The following is a 6,987-nucleotide window of genomic DNA, read 5'->3' on the forward strand; positions in this document are numbered from 1 at the left end:
AAGTGTCAGTGGCCAAGGTGTGCAGCCAAAAAGAAGTTTAAAAAGCCAATAAATGTCAGCGGTGGAGCGCTGGGGACCCAGTGGGTCCCACTGAGTTAGTACCTCGTGGAATTGATCGTCTGATCTGGAAGACTGAGACTAGCACCCATCGCTTTTACAGCACGTAGAGGTGTTTACAAACAGAACTGGGATAAATTCTGCAGGCAACAGCAAAGGATCTCACCAGGGAAGAGTCACAAATAGGTACATTTGTGTTTGAAACAGCGTAATTTGCTCTCTCCTCTACTTGCTATTCCTTTCAGCTCCCTTAAACAATAACGGCCCCTTACACTATTTTCTGGATTGGCAAGGACATTCATTATCTCCTCTGGCAGAATACCCCTTTCTCTGTCGCACACTTGATTACGCTGCAAGTTCAGCCTCCCGCGGGGGCTGATTTTTATGCTAGTGGACAGGAGTGAGAGCAAATGTTGTGTATCACGGGTCTGGACTAGGAGCACATAATGGGAAGCCTGCCTAGTCCCTGGTTTGCACAGCTTGGGGACTTAAGGCTGCTCCATTAACTTATTATACCGCTGAATGCTTTGTGCCAAAAGCTATTACTAGTTCGTTCCTATTTATGTAATGCGTTCACATTTTCATAATTAGGACGCTGTCTATCCAAACTCATCAGTCTATTCGCGGTATTTATAGGCCAACCGGTATCACAATGTGAAAACCGTGTCTTGCGTCTTGTACCTTCGCAGTGCTATTAAACGGCACGCAGCGACACGATTGGTACCCATTCATCTCTGCCAGAGCAGCTCCTCTGTACCTGAGGTTATTTCTCGGGGTTTTGCCATCCTTCCTAATTGTTCCTTCTTCTTTATTGTGCTTCTGTCATCAAACACACCGGCTGAAGGAGTGCAGGCCTTGTCCATGCGGCGCTCATTTCATCCTCTGATGTCTCTGTTAGTGCCTCCGTTTTCTCCTAGCAGTCATGGAAGACAACACCAGACTTAAATGCCAAAGAAAATAGCAATAGATAAAAATAAATAAATAATAAATAAATAAATAAATAAATAAAACCCTCCTGGATTCCTTGCATCTCACTGGGTTGCCCTCCCAAAAGACATTTGGGTGGTTAAGTCCTATAAAGATGAGGGGGACTTCCTCAAGATGACATTTTCACCATCTGTGCTGTCCTTCCAGGCTTTTCTGTCCAGCTGAATGATGCATTAAAATATCTGTAATTTACTCCCATTTCAGTAGGACCAGGACTCATCTGGACACAAATGATTTCTTGATATTGTTCCTAAACATTAAGTCAACAGTGATTATCTTGACTGAAAGACGAAGACAGGCTGAAGACAGAAAAGAACAGAACGAACACAGGCGCTGTATCTGAAGGAAAAACTAATTTGTTTTTATGTTATTGTTCAAAAGAATGACTTGGAAGCCATTTAACAGTAGCCTCGAACTGGTTTCATATATCACACATCTGATTTTATCCTTTCTAAGTGAACGCAGTTGTTCTCAGCAGGATTACGTACCAAGCTGGTGAAAGAATATTCAATAATGATCACAGGGGAGCATCTGAGGGGCTTGGGGGGAAGACAGGGAATATTCAGTTTAATTACATTTGTTCAATCCCACAAAGACAGCGGGAGCTTAGCACATGGGTTAAATACTCCAGAAACTTTCCTTCATTAAGGTAAGCGACTTCGCGAGGATGCTCTGGGATTACAGAACTACAGGGCAAGTAAGAACCAGGGCCGGATCCTAAGTAGATGATATTTTCAATAAATTTTCTGTAAAGACAACCCTAAACAATAAATGAAAGGCACAAGACAGAGTCGCAGTAATTCACTTCGTATCCCATGTGTTTTGTGGCTTCCTCAAGGCTTCTTAATTGTTCTGGTATTGAATAGCAAAGTCTCTTTAGCACAGAGGAGTAGAGTATTTCATAATGAGCAAGTTCTCCAAATTAGTGCTTTTAGCCCACGTCAGAAAGCCAGCCACCACGGGTTGACTGCAGGAAAAAATGAGCAAAGAGCAGCAGCAAAAAATGGCACGAGGAAATTCGCTATAATCAACTTGATGTGAATTATTGATGGGGAATAATAATGTCAGCATTAGCTATATTAAGGCAAGGGCTTTTGCCGTGGAGAGAAATGAAGACGTGGATTTTTTTTTTTTTCCTAATGCACCAGAAAGTATACATTATTAACAAATGTATAAATGTCTGAAAATCTGTTATTAACAACTGTATCACCGTGGTGGTGTGATCTGATCCCCAGCCCCCTGCCTGGGACACCGCAGCGATCTCACAGCGCGACCGCCGGGAATTTTACCTGAGTTTCTTTCAGGTAGACATTTAAATTGCCTTTCGGTTAAGAGTGGGTCTACTACAATCCCACTCTATCAAAAAATAGATTGGGATAAATGAGTAATGAAGTCGTTCTGGTTAGAAGAACGGATTTGAAATGCGTTTTCTGGAGGACGCCATCTGAGGTGAGCAGGCCCCGAGCTCACCTTCGCCTCAGCTCCATCCTCCGGGGGGATTTGCTCCACGTTTACTGCTGACTGGACTTAAACTCCTCCGGATTTGCCTTTTCAATGCTTGCTTGTCCCAGCATGAGGTGTTTTTGACCTGAATTTTAATCCACGTTTTGAGCTGAATTACCTGAAGAACCCACAGCTCTCTTCACAGAGAACAAAAACACCCTCAAAGATCAGAGCCTGGAACAAAATAAGATGCCAATAGCCTTGAAATGGATAAATATATTAATTATGAATTCATATATGCCAAAGGCACCACACACAGGTTTGGGGAGCCAAATTTTTCACTGAATCAGCTGAAAAACAGAGGAATTTTTCAGAACTTCAGTCAGGCCTGTTCTTTGTTAATCTATTTTCAGCTGTATAACCGTCACGGGGAGTCCTGCCTCCTCAGCACATGCCCTGGTGACTTCTAGCAGTCACATCACCTAGCCTGAAGTTATCTATGCCACATTTAGGTTACAGATTAAGGCACTTTGTGCCTTTTCAGCCATTCTGCGGAATCTGGTCTTCCAGTTGTTACCACAGACAGCTACGGGGATCCCTTCGGCCTTGTGTCATGCCTACCTCCATTTTGGGCATCTCTAATACACCAGAGCACACCAAACAGCAAAAATTACCACCAGAAGAGCAGCTGAACAAACACAAATCAAAAAATCAAAACGGAGCAAACACCATCAGCTCTTCTGCTGCCAGGAACTGGCATGAAACTGAGCCGAAACAGCTCCCCAGGCTCCAGTGAACTCAGTCCCCATTGAGGACTGTGAAAGTTTGGATACCTCACTGCCACATAGGTAGGTATTTAGGCATCTTCATCCGTAAATTGAAATCAGCTTCGAATTATTATTCACTTCTATTGTCAGAAATTTACTCATAATAGTGCTAGCAAGAAATAGTGATGAAACATAACCATTAGGGTGCATTACGCCAAGCGAATGAATACAAACAAGGGCTTCTATGAGCTTCGTGCTCACAATTTCGGTTTACAGAGGCATTCCTCCACACCTGGTATGCTCATGTAGCTGTACAAATGGGTAAGACAGAGGTTACAGTCACTTTGCACTTTTGCCTGCCTTTATTTGCTAGTGCAAGCGACTCGCGCTAACTGAAGACCCAAATTAAATCAAGGACAATAGGAGTTTTCAAAGCAAAGAAGCATGATGACTAATTAAGCCATTGTACCTCTCTTAGTCATTCATTTTAATAATCAATGCACTTATCTTTAACACACAGAAAGCATTCACAGCTTTGTTCATTTGTTGTCATTATGCGCTGGAACCAGAATTCATTGCTTGCCAAACCCAAAAAAGATGTTACTGATTTTAATGGGTGCCAAATCATGAGTCACTTACAAAGACAAATGATTATAGAGAAGAAAACACTGATACAGCCGCCTCCCTGGCATCATAAGGCATCTGAGACTGGTATAAAACACATCAGGATGTTCCTTATCCTCTGTCTTTGGCCCATGATGTTGAGAAATGGAAAACTTTGGCTCTTCTTGCACAAAATCACCTGCAGCAGCTGCAGGGTACGATAACCTCACAGCTCAAAAGCCTCTCGATGCTCAGGTATGTCTGAATTTGGTTTAGGCAAATGATTATTGCTGTCAGACTAATTCACCAGATGACGTAACTGGTCATCAATTTGTTTTAGCAATAATACATTTCTTCCACGGATAACGCTGTAGATCATATCTATATCACCCTGGCCACTTGAGTAAACAACATTGACTTTTGGGTGCTCAAATTCTTGAGCACAGCCTCGCAGTGAAGTCGTGCTGGGCTGCCGGCTTTCCTTGTTGTTGTTTTTTTTAACTAGAACAATATTTTAGAGTGATTTGCTTCTTATTTACAGGATGCAGCCGATGATAATGCTGTAAATATCATAACGGGTAACTCAGAAGACGCAGGCAGCTCTATAAACCAGGCATGCTTTATTACTGCCTTGCTGAGAACGTTGTGCCCGGATTCGGAGGCGGATTTCCAGGCTGGCTGTACGTGAGTTAATGCATGCAGTCAGATTCCCCCTGGGAGATTTAGTTGGGAAGACATCTAATATTTGACCCGCGTTCGGGCAATTCTGAAGAAGCACCAGGTATGCATTCACGGCCGTCAACATATAAATATTTTACGCACATCGATGGTCCAAGCAGAGCATTGTGGTTTGCATCTTTCCCTGCTAGGAACTAGTTTCTCCTCCTGCTGCATCACCGTGCAGCTGAGTACATCATTTGTGGCACAGATGTTCTTTAAGGAGAACGCTTTTTTTTTTTCTGTTTGCAAACTGTATGCAAAGATGCAGCAATTTTCTCCAAAATATCTGCTACAGAGGATTATCCCACCCCACAATTTGATGGAAAATTAAGTGTCATTCATGTTGGAAATACGTGGCATGATACAAAGTAAGTTGTCCTTCTGCAAATAGTGTCCAAAAGTTGATCCCCCTCCTTTGCACTAATAATTCTTGAGGTCAAGGCTCCAGAAATCAGTTTGCATGCGGTCTGCTAAGCAGATGATTAAAGCTGCTCTGCTCGGACACTCCAGGTCACGGAGCATTGTTCTGTTATCTCGTTTCAGGAGAATAAGCCTGGCTCCCAAAAATGGAGCCGAAAGAAGAGCAAGAAAAAGAGATGGAGCTTTAAGTTTGATCAAAGTGGAAAGTTGAATTTGGGTTATAAAGGAGAGAATGATGGGCTTGGAGAAAATGCAGAGCAAAGCAGAAAAAAAAAATAGGGGGAAAATATATTGCTAGCTATTTGTCTAGTTTATTTTATGAGCTTGGACAGTAATTCTCTTTAACTATGGTTTCGAGAACAGCTTGCCAGGAAACTAATAGACCCCAACATTTTCGACGTATTTACTCACCACAATATTTAAAACATTCACTCTATTAAAGTTCTTTGGTTAAAGGACTTTTTCCCAAGCAGCTTTATTAGTAATTAAAGGACAGAGTACTTTGTGAGGTTTGGGGTTTGATTTCTAAATGGCCTTCTACACAAGAAAAAGAAATAGTTAATTATAAAAATCGGATCTCCTGCTGCCCTTTCACTTCGAGTAAAGGTTGGAGGAACAAGGGCTGTTGTGTAGGAAAAAGTCTGAAACAAGTTCCTTCCCTTTTCACTTTTCCTTATTAATTGTATCCATTCACATATCTGGAAGTAATTACAGACAAAGGAGAGGAATCAATGAATTTAAATAATAACTATTAACTTTCTCACTAGGTACATTAATTTCATGACAAGTCATTTGCCTATGATAATTAGCTTGGTGATACTGATGTACTTTCTTAATAAATCACGGAAAATAAATGGACTCGAAAGTTACATTATTTCAAACCAGAAATAAGGTTTAGGCCGTAAATGGTGAAAAATGGGGCTTCTGCCAGAGCTGTGGGAATGAGGACACGGTAAAATATTAATAGGGAGAATTTTATACTGGTCCTTGAGGGTCTTGGTGTGACATTAATGTTTGGGAGAAAACAGGACCGTGTTCATCTGGCCTTGTTCAATTGCAGTCATCTTCTTCGAGCCTCCTTCCTGGGGTTTTCCAGAGCCAGAGGTGGTTTTAAAACCTGCAGGAGGAAAATCTGCTCCCCGCTCGCATCGAGCATCCCACAAAGCACAGCCAGGTACTGCAGGAGGGGCGTCGACTGGAGATGAAAGCGGCCAGAAAATAAAAATAATGCAGGTAAGGGAAAGCTGGGAGAAGCAGAAAGTTCTTGTGCCCCTATTTCATTAAAAGGAAAGTTTTTCAGGTAATAGCCAAGGTTTGGGGTCGATCAAATGTGCCTGAATCAGAACTTCCTCACCTAACAAGAGGTTGGCAGGTGGTTTTTTTTTGTCTGTTTTACTTTTCCCTAGGTTATTTTTGGCTTGTCTCTACAAGGGCTATTTATAAATTATGCAGTTCCCATGCCCTAAGGAAAGTTTATGGGCTAGAAATGTCTTTGCTGAATTTTGCATGGCTTTTGCATTTAATTTTTTTTTTTTTTTTGCCTCTGTGAGATCCATGAATAAAAATAGGAAAAAATGGAAACAGACATTTAGGGCCTGTGAACAACCCTATTTACCCAGCTTCAGTTCACCCTTTTCTGCTTGATACCAGTACACTGGTATCTTCTCTTAAAATTAAGAAGCAGCTTTTTTTGCATCCTTTCTGAAATCCACCCCCTCCCTTTTATTCATTCATTCATTCATTCATTTATTTCTATTTTAACCCATCAGGGCTGGAAAGCAGTCTTGAGGAACAGCTCGATGTGAGCAAAGGCTGCCGAGGAGGAGAACTGGAAGGGGACATCACGAGGACAGGTGTCAGTCAGGGAGAAAATACCAGGCAGCCAAGCAAAAAGGCTGGGGAAGAGATCTAATCTGCAGAAGATGCTGCTGAGGGTGTACAAGGCAACACGAAAAACAACGTATTGATTTGTCAGCCGGGGCAGCAATTG

This window comes from Aythya marila (genome assembly GCF_965140915.1).
Source record: "Aythya marila genome assembly, chromosome: W".
NCBI lineage: Eukaryota > Metazoa > Chordata > Aves > Anseriformes > Anatidae > Aythya > Aythya marila.